The 20183-nt window shown below is 38.8% G+C and overlaps 1 protein-coding gene across 1 annotated transcript in view; it reads left to right on the top strand.

Annotated features, from left to right (window-relative positions):
* LOC137250954 (serine/threonine-protein phosphatase alpha-1 isoform) overlaps window positions 1-20183 on the top strand; it is a 100404-nt gene that overhangs the window by 66607 nt on the left and 13614 nt on the right. The gene's annotated exons all lie outside the window — the stretch shown is intronic.

Here is a 20183-nt window from a genome sequence, read left to right as displayed (position 1 = left end):
GTACATCCGCAACAATCAGCATCTATTAATAGTTGTGATCTGCTACTTTGTATGAGAGCTATGTAGAGGCGTGACTCGTGTCTTTTACCGACGAAGAGCTTTTATTCATTTATTCATTCGCGCTTTGGGCTCGCTGCGGGAGACTTCACCTATTTGGAAACCAGCACTAAAAGCGGAAACAAAGTCAACTTCGCCCAAGAAATCAGGCGGATAATTACTCTTGCCAACAGAGAGATGAGATGCCTCTTGGAGGAAGAAAAGTTCTCTGGAAGATTTATGATCCCGTCCGTGATGCCAACGACGAGTATTGAAGTAGGTATAATGACGAGCTGTATGAGCTTTGCGCAGATATAAAGATAGTGCAGGGAATAAAAACCCAAAGGCTTTGCTGGGTATGTAACTTCACAATTTAAGCGCGGTATCCACATCATAAGAAAACACGCAAGAAAATGTTTGAATTTTCTTTTTTTTTGCATGAACTAGTTTTGCCCAAGAAAATTTGGCACTTCTTTTATCTCTCTGTTCTCTTTAAAGCAGTGTCCCTTCGTTGCAAGACTCAAATATCAGACTTCAATTCATCAAATCATGGAAACTTTCACTATTATGCCTGGTATTTACTTACTCGGCTAAGAGGAGAGTTAAAAAAAATTTATAAATGGAAGGCGCGAAAAGATTTTAGGCCGAGGTATTTTCCAATTTGCGTCGTGCTTCTTTTAGTTTTTCCTACACATTGGCGGGACGGACCTATATGTTTTATGCCGACGACGAACGGCATTTGCAAGGCAAACTCTTTTTAATACTAATGAGCTTTTCGTGGCATAAATACACTCGAAGTGTTTGCGAAATTACTGCAGAGGCGGCCCCGCTTAGAAAATTTTTTCGAATTGAAAGCACGTTTTTCCTAATTTTCGATGTTGTTTTGCCCGGGGTTTGAAACCAGGATCCCCTGGTCACTATTTCCAAAAAATCATTAGAAAAAGCTAGCAGAAAGCTTATGAGTTTAATAGAGAGGTTTTTATACTCAGCTGAGCAAAGGTCACAGAGTATATTATTGTTGATACAACGGTACCTTGTAACGGCATGAACTAATCGGGATATATGTATATAGACTTCCCAGCACAACAATTTGACACAATTATTTTAAAGTGCTAGTCAAAACAACATAAGATCAACAAAAAAAAATAGTAACAAAAACAAAAAATGTAATATTTAAAAATATGACAATAAATTAACTAATTAATTAACAATAGATAATAGACAATTGATAAGACAGTTTCATTAAAATATATTTAATAGAGCTTAGCCTAGGGATGAAGAACAGAAAAATCAGATAATCACGCCAATTTTTTGTATGTATGTACAATTGTGGAAAATACAAAAACGTGATTATTTTGTAAAGAATAGAGCTCCAATAACCAAGTTTCTTGCGTGGGTTGAAATACCAACTCCTAATTTAAATTTTCTAAAGCTTTCGAAAATGAGGCATGACACCGTCCCCTTTTTGACAAAATCAAGTTTTCTAATACCTCGTGTTCCAATGGTACATGAACCAGATACGGATAGAGATTTAACATGCAAATGCAACAACATTGTGATCTATCCTCGTGTTCCAATGACACATGAACCAGATACGGATAGAGATTTAATATTGTTGTTGCATTTGCATGTTAAATCTCTATCTGTATCTGGTTCATGTGTCATTGGAACACGAGGAATATGGTTCACATTGTTGTTGTTGCATTTGCATGTTAAATCTATATCCGTATCTGGAACACGAGGAATAGCTGACAGGCAGAATGGCTGTCGCGAATGGCCAGAAAATGGAAGGTTTGTTTTTTGCCCGCCGTCATTAAATTGAAGTGCTATGATTCGCCCATTTGTGTTTCAAATCAGCTCTTCTTTTATTTGTGTATGCAGAAAATCAGACCACATACCGATTTTAATTTCTAAAATCTAGTTAATAGATAAAATATGATGAAGTGAAAAAAAAAATATTCATGCTCGCCATGGTTCAATTATGTACAGGTTGGCTCATCTCATCAGCTGATTTTATTTATGTCATTGCATGGTCGAAGGGATTGTCAAAAGGAGATGGCAAACTCAAAATGAAACCAACACATTGCAATACTCGTTGTGAAAATCTAATAACGAGCACTGTGGTGAGTAAAAAAAAAGATATTTTCTGTCAAAAAAAAAAATTTAATTAATGAAAGTAGTAAATATTTGCAACTTTTCAATACGAAAAGAAGAAAATGCTCAATATTCGCCTTTTGCTTTCTTTGAATTCTCGTCTCCCTCTCGCGACTGCATCGCATTCCATCAGGATGTGTCCTGCAGTCTCATCTTCGCGATCACCGAATCGACAGAGGCTACTAGACGATATACCTAGTTTATCCATGTGACTCTTTAGCCTGCAGTGACCTGTGAGTATGCCTGTTAAAATTCTAAGGCTGCTTTTTGCGAGCTTAATCATGGCTTCATATCGCTTATCCTCCTATCCTGGACTTTCGCGCCAGTGTTGTTCTCTGAGGCACGCTTCTTTTTGCCTGAGCTCTTTCCTTATTGTGTGTGACACTATCGGTATGATGGGCTCGGGTCGTATTGGCTGTTCCGCCGCCGCCAACCTGGCAAGCTCGTTACCATCCACTCCTCTGTGTCCAGTTACCTAGGCTAAACGATGGTGTTATTGGCCCCTAGACTGCTTAACCTCTCTACGCACTCAAGGACTGTTGATGATTAATCTCAAATGAAGATAGTGCCTTGAGCGCAACCTGACTGTCGCTGAGTATACCGATTCCATCGTTTGTATATCCCCGCTGTAAATTTATCTCTGCACACCGGCTCATGGCGAAAACTTCGGCTTGGAAGATGCTCGGACATTTTCCGATTGTTAGGGACATTTTGGTTCGGGGCCGAAGATCTCCGCTCCTATGTCCTCCGGTGTCTTCGAGCCATCGGTGTACCATATTATAGTGTGTTCCTGGTGAAGTGCTTCAATTCTGGAGGTGTCCTATATACACTTGTTCCCAGATCTGTTTTAAAGCGCTTCTCAAGCTTCCTCGTCTCATCACTGGGAAGTTGGATGAGTGGAATATGCTCCTTCAGCTTCTCCATGTTCCGTGACTGTATCACTTTGCCTCTTCCGCATTCCTCTTTAGATATGCTTACTAAAGTACTCGTAGTTGACTGCTCAATTATTATGTGTAGAGGCGTTAACTTAAGCAGCACCTCTATTGCACCCGTCGGCCATGTTCGCATAGCTCCCGTAATGCAGACACATGCCAAGCGTTGAAGCTTCGTGAGTGACTTTTGTACGGTCACCATGGTTGTCCTTGATGCCCACGCAACTGCTTCATGCACTATGATAAGTCTCACTATAGTAGTGTACATCCATCTTAGGATCTTTGGGCTGCATCCCCAGGATCTTCCTGCAATACATCTGCAGACCAATGGCTGTCTTGTTAGGGTTGATACTTAGCTCCACCTCAGTACACCATTCTTTCGTTACCCTCAATGTCCTTTGAATTATGTCGCAAAGGGTGCTTTCAAATCTGCCTCTTACAATTATAACAATATCATCCACGTAACCCTGATATCGGATTCCGTCGTCTGAGAGCCTCTGTTGAAGTTCATCTACTACGAGGCTCCACAGCAAGGATGACAGGGGCCCTCTTGTGGACATCCTTTCGTTGTCTTGATCTCTACTGTACCGTCCCCACTCGAGGGTTCGGCAATCCTCGTATGCAGTACTTTACAGTGCTTTCAGAGCAAAGGATGTCAGATGCTGTAGTGACCAGCCATTTACATGGCATTTAGCTCTTGACAAAAGGCCTGGTGTGTCCAAAGTCAGAAAGCCCATAGCCCATATCAGTGGATCCCCTAGTAAATAATAAACAACTTTTAAAGAATTTTGGATTTTGCATCTCTTTAGCCTCATTCTTATGGCTCTTCCTCTTCTCCATCCTTTTATATCCCTGCCTCTCATTCTCCTTCCCCTCGGTCCGCCCCTCTCCCACGCCTTTCCTCTCCACCCCTTTATTTTCACTCTTCCTTCGCCTTCTCCTTTTCCATTCCGTTTTCTTGTCCCTTCTTTCGTTTCCTTTTTCCCCGAAATGACAACTACGCGATTCTATATTGATCCATAGAACCACACAGAACTGATGCATGTAGGGTACCCAAATGATCCCGAAATAGTCTCGAGAAAGTTCCGAAATGACCCTGACGGGCTGCCGGATGGACGCCAAGCACCATCCGGGAAAGGTCCCTAAATTATCCCGAAATGTCCCGAAATTACCACGACGTGATCCCGGATGGATCCTGGAAACCATCAAGAAATGACCACGACAGGATCCCAGAAGGGTCCCAAAATGATCCCGAAAAAGTTCGGAAATGACCCTGACCAGATCCCGAAAACCATCCAGAAATGATGCCAGAAGGGTCCCAAATTATCCCGAATTAGCCCAAAAATTTTCAGAAATTACCCTGAGGGGATCCCGGACAGATCCTGAAAACTATACAGAAATGATACCTGAAGGATACCGAGAATGTCCCGAAATAACCCCGACGTGATCCCGAAAACTATCCAGAAATGATGCCTGAAGGATACCGAGAATGTTACGAAATAACCCCGACGGCATCCCAGATGGATCCCCAAAACCATCCAAAAATGATCCCGGAGGAATCCCCAAATAACCTTGAAATGGTCCCGAAAAGGTCCCAAAATAACCCCGACGGTGTCCCGGACGGATCTGGAAAACCATCCAGACGGGATATCCTATGTCCGTCTCCTGGTCCTAAGCTACCTCTCGCACCAATTTTCAGCCAAATCGGTTTATCCGTTCTTGAGTTATAGTGTAACTAACACCACTTTCATTTATATATATAGATTTTTCACGGGCAAATTCAACGGTGAAAAATATTCGTTAAATGAAAAAAAAATTGACAATAAATATCACTTTTTTTTTCAAAGTGAATTGCATATCAAATGAAGTGGTGAAAAATGCTATCACAACTTCATAGAACGTGAATTGACCCCCAGTTTTGCAAAAATTTTAAAATATGTAAAAAATGCAATATACCAGTCGTCAGAGCTGTAAAAAGATTGAATCAATTGAGTGTGCATTCTCTCAGCATTCTTTTAAAAATTTGTGATTTTTTGGTTGCATATTATAAATCTCCATTCCTGAATGGCTTAAAATACTTTAACTCAAAGCTAAAGTGTGTGTGTTATTGAATGGTAAAATATAATTCAATATAGAGTGTGAATGTAGGAACCATTCCCAATCATTAATGAATGTAAACTTGATATGAATGCACACTTTTTTTTCCATTCGGTACTAAATACTTTTTCCCCAAGGTAATTTTTTGTATCTCTTTCATTGCCATCAGATATGTTAAATCAATTTATGAGTTGTTGCAAAAAAGGCGTAAAATTGGTCAATAGCAAGTAGTTTAATATTTAGGAATTCATGAGCTTAACCACCGGCTTATAATTATTGAATATGAATTATTATGTTTGTTTAAGAGCAACTGAAAAGAAAGAAGCATTTACTGGTATATTGCGACGGTACCATTTCGAAAACAAACAAACAAGTAGTTAATTATAAACCAGGAAAGTCTTAAATCATCTTCATGGTTTCCGAACATAAGACATACAAGAAATAGTACTTCATAGCAGATTTTGTATACTTTGTAATTGGGTTGATTTTTTTTTAATTAATCGTGTGAGATCAAAATATGTTAGGCTCTTGTGAGTTGATTGGTTTCCTTTTTAGTTAAATCTCGCGGATAACTCGCTTACATAAAACCATAGGGCAATTTTGCTTCCTTGCTATATGTCAAAATGTTACTACTTGCTATTGTTGTAACATGGATTTTGTAAATGAACACATTGTGCATTGACCAAATAGAGTAAATTGTGGATATTTTTTTGTCGATAATATAAGAAAAACAGATACTTGAGTTTAATTCATTTAAATATATCAAAGTGCATAGGTCCATCGGCGATTTCGTTGAAGCATCCTAATTCCGAGAATTTCGATAAACATATGTCTATTTCCATGGCATCGTCCTACGGTGATTCAGGCTTTTTCTATTCACCTGATTCACCTTCCCCGTTTTCCTTCCTCTGTGCCACAAAAAAAAATGTTGCATTGGGAGAAACTCTTCAGAGGTTATTAATTTCCCTCCCCACAAAGAGATTGACTGGCTCCATCGGACTACAGTTTTTTTATAGCACGGCATTGGTAAAAGAAAGATTGGAGAATTGTTTTGGTTGAATTCTATCTTACTTGAGCAGATTTGTATTCAAAGTTAATTTCCTTGCTATCAAAAAGGCTACAACTACCTATAGAGCCTACTTTAAATGGCTGTAATTACAAACTATTGTGTTTAGAAGAATATTTTTTTTTAGAAAATAGGATATTTCTATTGCAATTTGCAAACTCACAAACCAGTATAGATACAGTATTTGACCATATACCGTTAGGAAGAATATATGGAGGAACTTAAGAGCTTTTATAATGTATTGCCTTTTCTTCAATTGTTTAATCACCAATTGAGGACGTGCAAATGTAGGCTAGTACTTTTTAATGCAAGCCTTTGATATGGCACATTGGAAATACTCATTTAGAACGATGACAATTTTCGGAACAGAGATGTTGAAATATTTGTAATTTGCTTTTTTATTATTAAATTTTTAGGAAAATTTCAATATGAATACTTTTCCAGTTAACTTCTTCGTACTTTATTGTCATTTAAATATGGAAAAAACTGGCCATCACGGACAATAATTAAATTTTTCTGTTGATATTTTAAAGTGGCTTTAATTAAATGCGACCATGTGATATTTGAGCGGGTTTTGTGCAAGTACGACATTTTTCATAATTGATTGGTACTAGAAAAGTGTGTGCACACTCAGCAAAGGCTGCATTCATTTGAATGCTTATTCTGTGTTGAAAAATGTTTGTGTTTCATTCAATTACTTCATTATTTCTTCGAAGAGTTAAGAAGTGCATTCTTTTTTTCCACTACTGAATGAAGAATGGGTTGACTTTTAAGCCACATTCCTTAGCAAGGAATGAATGAATGAAGAGAAAGCATTATTAAATCAATGATTTAAAATTTCAAATGATTGTACAGTTTTACAGCTCTGCCAGTCGTTTACAAAAATGTTTCAAAAACACTATTGGTAAATGATTTAAATAGTCGAAAAGCGATTGAACAGGTGATTGAGGCTGTTTATTAAAGTTACAGTTGACGGATCACATATCACACTTGTTTTATCCACAATGACTGTTATATTGTGTTGCTTACATATGTAAAATAATTGTTTGCTTAGTGGGCTGCTCGTATTTTCTCTATTGACTAGATTTTAAAAATGAATATTAGCTGTGTTTTTTTTACATCTACAGACGTTTACGCTTAAACTTTAAATGGACTGCCAAGCTTCAAACTTTAAATACTCCTCTGAAATTGCTGCGCATAAAATTAGTACTCTTAGGCAAGGTGCCCACGAGGCTACGGTCATAGACCCGTACAAGATATTTCATGCAGCTACAATTCCTCTACGCTTTAAGATGTGCAGACGTAGCTACTTCCAAGCGTCGCTACAAAAAGAAAAATATTACTAAAAAAATTGAACAAATTAATTTATGCTGTATAATTGCCATTATACAAAAGTTGATTGTGGACATTTCCCCTTCTCCTCTACTCGTGGGATGTAATTTAGTATGGCGGAAATATATAAAAATAATAAGGAGTGCGGCACTCCTAATAAGAAGCCGACAGGAGCTTTCTCCGCAAAGGCTACGGCTCAGCCGGGCCTCAAGTTAGCTGAGAGAACTCCGCAGAGGTTCGCTGCTGCAGCGGCAGACAGACAAAAAAGGGCCGAGAGATTATCCGGTTCGAGTAGTCCGAGGGCCAGTACCTCTCATGGAGGGGGTACTGACCGGGAGGCCATCAGTGCTACTACCGCTCCAGCCCTGGTATTCCGAAGCCCGGTACCTCTCGGGGAGGGGCCACCGACCGTGAGGCCTTTGGGGCGGCCACCAGCACGGCTGCCACTCGGCGTCAAGCGTCTGGCGGTTTGGCTGCTGGCAGCTCCAGGGATGTGGGGTGGCCGGTTCTAGGGTCAAGGGAGTAAAAAAGCCCAGTCACCAGGACAAGCCAAGGGCCAAGACGCATGAAGGCTGGACGCGGTCTTTCGCCGAAATAGCCAAGGATCAGCAGATCATTGGTGTTATGGACGAGAGCAGCGAAGATGGCAGGATCCCGAAACAGCAGTAGAAGTGGATTGAGGCAGCGCTCGCTACTGTGGCCGTTAAGGTCAAAAAAGAGAACCCTGGTCCGCTGCCTTCTTATACCGATGCGGGGTGGTTCCAGGGCAATGTTAAACTGATTGCATGTGACGAGGCCAGGTCGCCGAAGCTTTACAAAGCCGCCGTCTCGCTGATAGGTGAGGTGTATCCGGGCGCGCGCCTCAAGGTAGTGGAGGCGTGTGATATCCCCTCACGACCAAGGTCGAGAGCCTGGGTTCCAGTGACGCCAACGGACCCAGCTGATATCCTAGAGCTGCTCCAGGAGTACAACCCGGGTTTACCGACCCAAAACTGGAAGGTGGTTAACGTGGAGAAGACTGAACGGGCCACGATGTAGATAGTCCTGCTGATCGACAGCGCAAGCGTCGAAGCGTTGAAAAGGCAGGATTTCAGGGTAAGCTACGGCTTCAAGGATATAAGCCTTTAGGTTTATAAGGCTGACGTTGAAGCCTTGGTAAACCTTGCGTCTTGTATGGAGGTGGTTGAACGGTTAGCGTCGAGGTGCTAGGGAGGAGCTTTAAACTTGCTTCCTTCTACCTAGTGCACGATCACCAAGGCTCATTACCACCGGATATTTTCAGGGAGTTCGTGAGAGCGGTAAATCCACGAAACGATGTCATCTTACTCGGAGGCGACGCTAATGCTCATCACCCCCAGTGGGGCAGCAGTAATACTGCCTAGAAGTATTAACTTGAGATTTACACAGGCAACCAATCTTAGACCAAGTCTAAAGACCCGGGTCTATTTGGCGTCATTTGTAATTAAAAATAAAAATATTCAGTCATTTAATTTCTTTTATACACTTCATGAAATATTTATATGAACGGAGACTTTTACAATTGTCACCGGGCTTTGCATGCGTTTCGTTTATGGGCTCATAAAATTGCCATATTTCACTTCTTTTTTACTATAATTTGCTCTCATATTTCACTCGGTACTAAAACAGATCTTTAATAAATTAATACAACCAAATTTTCGCAGCCAACCAGATCAAAACGTCGTTTATAAAAATATCAATTCAAAATAACGTTGCCTGAAAGAGCAAACTAGCTAAAGGCCAAATTAAATTTCCTTAACCCTAACGAAATAGTTGTAATCATACCCATATCCATAACCATCTCCAATGTGATCGACTAATGGTGCCTTAACCTAAAAATCGTGAAAATTTCATTAAAATAAAAATTGCAAACATATTTCACAAAAAATAAGTCTCTTAGTCATAACCAGAGCTGTAAAACTGTGCAATCATTTGAAATTTTAAAATTGATTTAAGAATGCTTTCTCTTCATTCATTCATTCCTTGCTAAGGAATGTGGCTTAAAAGTCAACCCATTCTTCATTCAGTAGTGGAAAAAACAAGAATGCACTCCTTAACTCATTCGAAGAAAGAATGAAGTAATTGAATGAAACACAAACATTTTTCAACACAGAATAAGCATTCAAATGAATGCAGCCTTTTCTGAGTGTGCACACAATTTTCTAGTACCAATCAATTATGAAAAATGTCGTACATGCACAAAACCCGCTCAGATATCACATGGTTGCATTTAATTAAAGCCACTTCAAAATATCAACACAAAAATTTAATTATTGTCCGTGATGACAAGTTTTTCCATATTTAAATGACAATAAAGTACGAAGAAGTTAATTGGAAAAGTATTCATATCGAAATTTTCCTAAAAATTTAATAATAAAAAAAGCAAATTGTTAGGGTCTGCTGCTACGGTCTACGGTTACGGTCCACTTGGGAGCGTGTTCGCGCGAGCACACCTAGTGATGGGGCGAAAGTTGCGATAAAAAGTATCGAAAAACAAGGAAAAAAACAGACCGGCCATCACCAGCGAAAATTGCCATGAGTTTCCGGCAAGAAAAAAAGGAGGAAGGTTGGTAAATTGCTTGAGCAAAATTTTTGGCGGCCCTGCAATTATATATAAGGGATCATATAACACCTAGGGACACAACTTCAACAGCAAAGGCGTCAAGCTCAGTTAATATATTGCTTCAGTAACTTTATTGCTCACTTCAACTGCGCCTCCCCAACGATATCCAACTAATCACAAAACACCCTCGCCGGCTGTGCGCGTAAACAGGTAAATGCCCAGAAACTAGGAAGGAGTCGATAGCGCAAAGTACCGAAACCGTTCATTCCGACAAATCTCGTTTCTACGCGTCTATTTTTGGGTGGTAATAAACCTTACACCGGTTGTGTTGTGTTGACACAAGATCCAGTTGAATGTAGGTCGGTGTTCACAGTCACACCTAGTGAGATAAACCCCTTCCTCTACGTTTACGAAGAACACTACCACCTGCGGAAAATCGTCCGACACCACCTCCGCCTCCAGGGCCAGCAGTACGCAGCCGCGTAACACAACTAACGTCAAAATGGCCAAGTCATCCGGCTCGTAAAGGCCAGCACGAAGCTTTATCGCCACCCGGGTCATTCGGTTACCTCGGACCAAAGCGCCAACCACCACCAACGGCGCCTACTATTACCACGGGCATCACCATCGGTAGTACCTCCCCCAACTCCTTCATTAGCGCCAGCCACGGGCGCAACAACCACCAGACGTACCGCCACCACCAGTTGCAACGCACGTAGCGGGGCCGCGACCATAGGCCTGCGGCTACTAATGTTAACACCAACAGCAGGCGGTACCATCGACAACAATACTAGCCGCAACCTTATCAGCTACGACCATACCGGCTACAACAATACTAGCCGCAACCTTATCAGCCACGACCATTCAGGCTACAACGATACCAGCGTAACAATACCAGCTACAACAACAACCGCAGGGCAGCGAACCTAGGCCTGCGGCCATCCCGATTACGACAACGGATATCAGCGGTTAAAGCGGTGAGTTCGTTCCGATACGGACCAAGTAAACGTATTTGTAGCCTCAACCTTGTTTTTTCATTTTCTTTTGACACTGCAACAACATATAGTATTAATATACGAACATATTCAAATTTAAGGTTATAACCCTAGTATAGAATCTGAACATGTAATACATACATACATGCATATACCCAAGTTAAAGAGAGCAAGCAGCATCCACTTGTAGTAAAGTTAAAAAAGTAGACGTAACGTAAAGTTAAGTTAAAGAGGTTTAATTAACTTAGAAGCAAGAAAAAAAAAAAACAAAACAATACCAGCACTGACTGGTAAATGCAAAACATTTTACGTTTTACTTGAACATGTAAAACGATTTCGTTAATTTTACTATAAATTTAAAAGTTCACGTTTTACCTGAGCATGTAAAACGATTCCGTTAATTTTACTATAAGTTTAAAAGTTTACGTTTTACTCTAATATGTAAAACGATTTCGTTGACGAGTATGATTTACTATGAATTTAAAAGTTTACGTTTTACTTGAATATGTGAAACGATTTCTTCGAGGAGTATGATTTACCCCAAATTTAATCTTAATTGCTTTTATAACAAATTTTCTTAGTACATATTACGTATTAGTGTCATTATACTATGCGTTATACCAATTTGCTATTTTGTTAAACTCAAAATAAGTTCTACTACAATAACATAATAATTTTGTAAGGGTGCCCCAATTATCGGAATTTGTATCCAAACTTTATAGCCCTAAAATATGTTTTGTCAATAACAAAAAAAAAAAAGGGCATTAAACCAAATTTTTACTTTGTATGTAGTATATTTACTATCCATAAGCACATTTAATTACATTTTTTTTTCCTCACACCAAGCGTTTATAACCCTTATCAAAAACAAGTAAGGAAGGTTAAGTTCGGGTGTAACCGAACATTACATACTCAGTTGAGAGGTATGGTGACAACATAAGGGAAAATAACCATGTAGGAAAATGAACCGAGGGAAACCCTGGAATATGTTTGTATGACATGTGTATCAAATGAAAGGCATTAAAGAGTATTTTATGAGGGAGTGGGCCATAGTTCTATAGGTGGACGCCATTTAGGGATATAGCCATAAAGGTTGATCAGGGTTGACTCTAGAATGCGTTTATACGATATGGGTATCAAATGAAAGGTATTAATGAGTATTTTAAAAGGGCGTGAACCTAAGTTCTATAGATGGACGCCTTTTCGAGATATCGCCGTAAAGATGGACCAGGGGTGACTCTAGAATGCGTTTGTACGATATGGGTATCAAATGAAAGGTGTTAATGAGCATTTTAAAAGGGAGTAATCCTTAGTTCCATAGGTGGACGCCGTTTCGAGATATCGCCATAAAGGTGGGCCAGGGGTGACTCTAGAATTTGTTTGCACAATATGGGTATCAAACGAAAGGAGTTAATGAGTATTTTAAGAGGGAGTGGGCCTTAGTTCTATAGGTGGACGCATTTTCGAGGTATCGCAATAAAGGTGGACCAGGGGTGACTCTAGACTTTGTTTGTACGATATGGGTATCAAATGAAAGGTGTTAATGAGTATTTTTAAAAGGGAGTGGGCCTTCGTTTTATAGGTGTTCGCCTTTTCGAGATATCGCCATAAAGGTGGACCAGGGGTGACTTTAGAATTTGTTTGTATGATATGGATATCAAATGAAAGGTGTTAATGATTATTTTAAAAGGGCGTGGGGCTTAGTTCTATAGGTGGACCCCTTTTCCAGATATCGCTATAAAGGTGGACCAGGGGTGACTCTAGAATTCGTTTGTACGATATGGGTATCAAATGAAAGGTGTTAATGATTATTTTAAAAGGGCGTGGGGCTTAGTTCTATAGGTGGACCCCTTTTCGAGATATCGCCATAAAGGTGGACCAGGGGTGACTCTAGAATTCGTTTGTACGATATGGGTATCAAACGAAAGGAGTTAATGAGTATTTTAAGAGGGAGTGGGCCTTAGTTCTATAGGTGGACGCCTTTTCGAGATATCGCCATAAAGATGGACCAGGTGTGACTCTAGAATGCGTTTGTACGATATGGGTATCAAATGAAAGGTGTTAATGAGTATTTTAAAAGGGAGTAATCCTTAGTTCCATAGGTGGACGCCGTTTCGAGATATCGCCATAAAGGTGGGCCAGGGGTGACTCTAGAATTCGTTTGTGCAATATGGGTATCAAACGAAAGGAGTTAATGAGTATTTTAAGAGGGAGTGGGCCTTTCTGGACCAGGGGTGACTCTAGACTTTGTTTGTACGATATGGGTATCAAATGAAAGGAGTTAATGAGTATTTTTAAAAGGGAGTGGGCCTTCGTTCTATAGGTGTTCGCCTTTTCGAAATATCGTCATAAAGGTGGACCAGGGGTGACTCTAGAATGAGTTTGTACGATATGGGTATCAAATTAAAGGTATTAATGAGAGTTTTAAAAGGGAGTGGTGGTAGTTCTATATGTGAAGGCGTTTTCCAGATATCGACCAAAATGTGGACCAGGGTGACCCAGAACATCATCTGTTGGATACCGCTAATTTATTTATATATGTAATACCTGCCAAGATTTTAAGGGTTTTTTATTTCGCCCTGCAGAACTTTTTCATTTTCTTCTACTTACTATGGTAGGTGTCACAACCATTTTATAAAGTTTTTTCTAAAGTTATATTTCGCGTCAATAAAACAATCCTTACCTTGCCATGTTTCATCCCTTTTTTCGTATTTGGTATAGAATTATGGCATTTTTTTCATTTTTCGCAATTTTCGATATCGAAAAAGTGGGCGTGGTTATAGTCGGATTTCGTTCGTTTTTCATACTAAGATAAAGTGGGTTCAGATAAGTACGTGAACTGAGTTTAGTAAAGATATATCGATTTTTGCTCAAGTTATCGTGTTAACGGCCATGCGGAAGGACAGACGGACGACTGTGTATAAAAACTGGGCGTGGCATCAACCGATTTCGCCCATTTACACAGAAAACAGTTAACGCCATAAAATCTATGCCCCTACCAAATTTCAAAAGGATTGGTTAATTTTTGTTCGACTTATGGCGTTAAAAATATCCTAGACAAATTAAATGAAAAAGGGCGGAGCCACGCCCATTTTTAAATTTTCTTTTATTTTTGTATTTTGTTGCACCATATCATTACTGGAGTTGAATCTTGACATAATTTACTTATATACTGTAAAGATATTAAATTTTTTGTTAAAATTTTAATTTAAAAAAATTTTTTTTTTAAAGTGGGCGTGGTCCTTCTCCGATTTTGCTAATTTTTATTAAGCGTACATATAGTAATAAGAGTAACGTTCCTGCTAAATTTCATCATGATATCTTCAACGACTGCCAAATTAGAGCTTGCAAAAGTTTTAAATTACCTGCTTTTAAAAGTGGGCGGTGCCACGCCCATTGTCCAAAATTTTACTAATTTTCTATTTTGCGTCATAAGCTCAACTCATCTACCAAGTTTCGTCGCTTTATCGGTCTTTTGTAATGAATTATCGCACTTTTTCGGTTTTTCGAAATTTTCGATATCGAAAAAGTGGGCGTGGTTATAGTCCGATATTGTTCATTTTAAATAGCGATCTGAGATGAGTGCTCAGGAACCTACATACCAAATTTCATCAAGATACCTCAGAATTTACTCAAGTTATCGTGTTAACGGACGGACGGACGGACGGACGGACATGGCTCAATCAAATTTTTTTTCGATCCTGATTATTTTGATGTATGGAAGTCTATATCTATCTCGATTCCTTTATATATGTACAACCAACCGTTATCCAATCAAACTTAATATACTCTGTGAGCTCTGCTCAACTGAGTATAAAAAAAGGGGGTGACATAAATATAGGTATAGCTTGAAATATTACGAGCAAAAGTAAGAGAAAAGAAAGGAACCCCCAACAGGACAAACTTAGCCAGACTTAAATATTCATATGAGATTTCGTTTTCAATTTCGGCCCAATAAAGTGGGAGACTGTTGGATCATTTTTTTTTTGTCTCTCCCTTTATATGCTACACGCACTTACATACATTTTCATAGCGTAAATAGCTGCTCGTAGTTCAACATTTTTTTTCTCGTTCTGAAGTTGTCTTGGGACGATGCTATAAGCAGCCTTGTTTTGGCTTTGGAGCCTAGGCGGTAGCCCTGGTTAAGAAACCTGTACTACCGTAAAATTTTTTTTGTAGCATACATACGTTAATAATAATGAAATTTGAATAAACTTTGTAATTAAAATGGGAATGCTTGTGTTCTGGCTCATTTAGAAGGCACGTAGGGTTACCAGGTAAGGAGCCACCGGAATTTTAGGTGCGACGGTGGCCATGGATTTTGAGGGTGGGATAATGCACCGGGCGTCGCAACACCACCCGCGGCGCCCCCTATATATATTCGGCCCTTTTCTTTTTTTCATTTTAATTTTCAGCTTTTTTTTTGCAATTTTATTTTTCAGCAGTTTTTTTTTTTAGTTTTGACTTTAGAATTAGTAACCGGTCATGTGCGGTTCGGTAAATTTTGTTGCGTTAGATTTTTTTTTGAATTTTGAATTTTAAATTTTTGAATATGTCAACGGTCTGTCCGTGGCATCCGGTTCGACCGGATGTCGTTTTAATTTGTATTGATAAGCGTTTTGAGTCCGCCTCTGCGCTTCTGTCAGTTTATTTTAAATTTGACAGCTGAGTCTTGAATAGGCATGATAGGAACTTTTTTCTGATTATGGCGCAGGAACAGTAAGGTTGGCAAGGACCCGCCCAGCCGACAATGACTAGCCACTGTGCATCACCACATCATGCCGACCGCCTTCCTTACTGCTTCCACCGAAAATGCGATTCCATAACAGATGGCGCCCAACGGGATTTGGTGCCCGAGGCGCTGTCGCGCTGGTCATTTTGGTCAACTTGTGAAGTTGACCATCCCATCAGTCCGAGGTGTGCAGCCGCAGGAGCAGCCACCTGCGTTGCGGTGGGATGGTTGGACGGATCAAGTTGTCCAGAATGATCACCGTTGACAGTTGCTGAGGGCGCCATAACAGATGGCGCCCAACGTGGCAACCGAGGCGCTGGCCGCGAGGGTCAGTCGGGTCAACCTGTGAAGTTGACCATCCCACCAGTCCGAGTGAATATATAAATACCTGCTTATCACACTGCATGGGTTTATTAACATCAGAACAAGACAGGATAGTGAGGTTGAGAAATAAGTGGTACGATCATGAACTGACCGAAATTAACAAATTAAAAATCCAATTGAACTCACAAGCCAGAAGATCTGGTGAATTTTCGGAATATAATACGGTTGCGAAGTATTATAAGAAACTAATCAAAATTAAAAAGATTAAGTATATGGAGAAAAATATTGCCTTAAATTCTTCTGATAGGAAATTAATGTGGAAACACCTCAAGCAAGCAGTAAACTTAACTGAGGTGCGTGACAATATTCTGACAGTCATTGTAAATGGTATAAGATATGAAAGACCCGAGGAAATAGCTCAAGCATTGAATTCCTTCTTTGTTGGTAGTATTGGTGACATAAATCGAGAAATCGAAACTTTGGATAGTGTGCAATACACGGTTAGCACATGTCTGAAATTCCAAGAAGTTATGGTTGATGATGTCATGTTGGTAGCTAAAAGGTTAAAAAATAAAATCGGAGGAACAAATTTACTATCAGAAGGAGTAATTAAGGATTTGGTGTCATACATGGGACATTTCTATGCGGATATCATAAATAAATCATTAGTAGAGAGAATAGTGCCCGACGCATGGAAAATATCAACAATAGTGCCAATAAAGAAGGTAAAAAATTCATTAAAGGCAGAAGATCTGAGACCGATCAACACGTTGCCGAATATCGAAAAAATTCTAGAAACAGTAGTAAAAGATCAGCTCATAAGTTACTTGGAAATAAATAAAATACTAATTAAAGAACAATCCGGTTTCAGAGATGGCCACTCTTGTGAAACGGCTTTAAATTATGTAATATCGAGTTGGAAAGAAGAACTGAATCAAAAGAAAAGTATACTTGCGGTTTTTATCGACTTAAAGAGAGCATTTGAAACTATAGACAGAAATATAATGATTAAAAAATTAGAAAAAATTGGAATTAGGGGCAACGAGCTGCAGTGGTTTCAGAGCTTTTTAGGTAACCGAAGACCAAAAACAGCCATTGAGTCGGTTGTCTCGGAAGAGGTATTGACAGGAATTGGATTGCCACAAGGATCGGTTTTGGCACCGGTCCTATTTAACATATATATAAATGATATATCTTCGGCGCTAAAACATAGTAAAATAAGGCTGTTTGCGGATGACGCACTGCTCGAAGTAAGTGAACTTGATATCATGTTAGCTAGGAGCAAAATGTAGGAAGACTTGATCACCCTATACAGGTGGCTTTGTAACAATAAGCTTAAACTTAATGTTAATAAAACCCATTTTATGGTCATATCTAGAGCGATTAATAAGGAATCTTGTAATATCGAGCTAAAAATAATGAACTCAAACATTAACGAAGTTAAAACTTTCAAGTACTTAGGGGTTCAGATTGATAATAAATTAAAATTTAATGATCATATTGATTATATAGTTGCCAAAATAGGCAAAAAAATTGGTTTTTGGAAAAGGTCATGCAAATTTATCAGTAGAAAATACAAACTGAAAGTGTATAAATCCATCATAGAGCCGCATTTCATATATTGTCCCACAATATTCTTTATGGCCAATGTAACTCAGGTAGATAAGCTACAAGTTATGCAAAATAAAGCTATGAGATTTATATTAAACATGAGGTATGATACTCCCATTAATAACATGATAGAAGCACTAAACTGGTTGAGTATAAAACAGCTCATATTCTACCACAGTATGAAATTTGTATTTAATATTATAAAAAAAAAAAAATAATAATATTAAGCACGGTAAATTACCAACATACCTCAGCGAAAAGCTTAGATATGTAAATGATGCACATTCATACGTAATCAGAGAAAACAATAATTTTAGATTACCTCTTTTCAAAACAGAAGTGGACAAGCAAAATATATTTTATAAGGGCCTGAAATATTTCAATGAGCTTCCTAATCACATAAAAAGTAGTAATAACTTCAATACCTTTAAAAAAAGTTTATTGGAGCATTGTAAAACCCTTCCAATAAGATAACGTTTTTTTTTTCTTTTATTTTTTACATGACATACCGATACTGGAGCGCGAAAAGGGAATGGTAATACTGGTAGCAGCAAAATACAATGCACCCGGCCCTAAGGAAAAGAAAATCAGTCGCCACCTGTAACTCCAGACAGTTCCAACAACAAATTTCGCTGGAATTCGGTATTTTCAGCCTATATTTACTGTTGCTGATCGGGATCACTCGCATTCCGACAGCATTAATATAACAATAAAATTATATGATGTGTAACCAAAATAAGGTCAAACAAAAGTTGGAGCAGGGGGGATTGGAAACACGTCCTTTTCAACCTCCCAATATATTTTGAGATGTGCTGATCGGAATCTTCATGCGTTCCGACAGCGTCTTTACTAAACAAAGTTGAGGGGTGATTGGGTACACTTCAATTTCCAACATCCAAAGACATGTTTAGCTGTGTTGATCGGAGACCAATACATTCCGACAGCTTAAAATACAAATATAATTGAAAAATATAAGTTCCAAATTTTGTTGCCTTAAGCTGGGAGCCCTGGGGGATTGGAAACGCGTCCTTTCCAACCTTCCTTAAATGACTGGCTCCCAGACTCGTCCGTTTGTTACGCCAGTAAATGTGCTGATCGGAATCACATGGCATTCCAACAGCATATTCAATAGAAATAAATGATATAATAATGAATTGTACTTAGTAGTTTAAGTTTTAGGCCTAAACAGCCGTAATAATAAATAAATAAAATAAAATTAAAATAAGTGATCACTAGATAACTAGTGACTTACGTATCTAAAATTAAATGAAGGTGTGAAATCTTTTGTTAATGTTTAATATATACATAGGTATATAACCTTTAGTGTTTTTAGTTAATTCGTTACTACCTGGTAGTATCAGTCTTGTATCGAGATAATTTTTGGAAACCCTTTCTTATTTAGGGGGTTTTTTTTTTTTTTTTCGATGTATAATGCTTATATATCTATATGACAATTTGGTAATTTCATAGCGCGCAGTCCAGTTTAGCTTTGTGCAGGAATTGAATTAGTTCATTGTAAGATTTTATGTCTTTTGAGTTTATGAGTTCTTTAATGTCTTTAAATTTGGAAAAAATGCTATAGTAGTTTCTCAATGACCTATGTTTTGTGCAATCAAAAATGAGATGTTTCGGTGTTTCTGTGACATTGCAGGTATTGCATATATCAGTGACATTATTGTGAAAACGTCCAAAGTAGGTTTTGTTGTATGTGCGTCCGACGATGATTCTGTTCAGTAGTTTAATGTCGTACGGTTCCATGTTTATTTTTTTGCATTTGAACCAGGGTTTCTTTATCTTGGTGGCTATGCAATCAATGGTACTGTCATCCCAATTAGTGCATTTTGTTTTTATTTCCTGTTTGGTTGCCGTCCAAAGCTCCTTCTCAATCTTCATAAGAGCTTCATCAGGCGTGAGTGCGATTGCTAAGTTTTTGCCTATAGTTGTTGCGGTTTTTGCTGCTATATCTGCTTTTTCATTAAATTTAATTCCAACATGACTTGGAACCCAGGTAATTGTAAGCTTTTGAATGTTAGAGTGTGCTACCAGATTGTGAATATTGGCGATAATGTAATTTTGTGTTGTGGCTGTTTTGAGTAATTTGATGGCAGCGAGGCTGTCCGTGAAGATTGCTGTTTTTGTCCAGTTGTTCTTATGGGCTAATTCGACTGCTTGTAGTATTGCTATTAGTTCGCCTGTAGTTGATGAAAGTTTGTCGTTGATGTTGAATAGAAAAGAGACATTTCTGGCTATATCATATACGGCGCAGCCTGTATTGGTATCACTGACTGATGCGTCCGTTGAAATAGTTATGTAATCCTCGCTG

This window comes from Eurosta solidaginis, chromosome 1, assembly GCF_040869045.1.
Source record: "Eurosta solidaginis isolate ZX-2024a chromosome 1, ASM4086904v1, whole genome shotgun sequence".
NCBI lineage: Eukaryota > Metazoa > Arthropoda > Insecta > Diptera > Tephritidae > Eurosta > Eurosta solidaginis.
The sequence above is the reverse complement of the archived record's forward strand: the minus strand, read 5'-3'. Positions and strand labels throughout refer to the sequence as shown.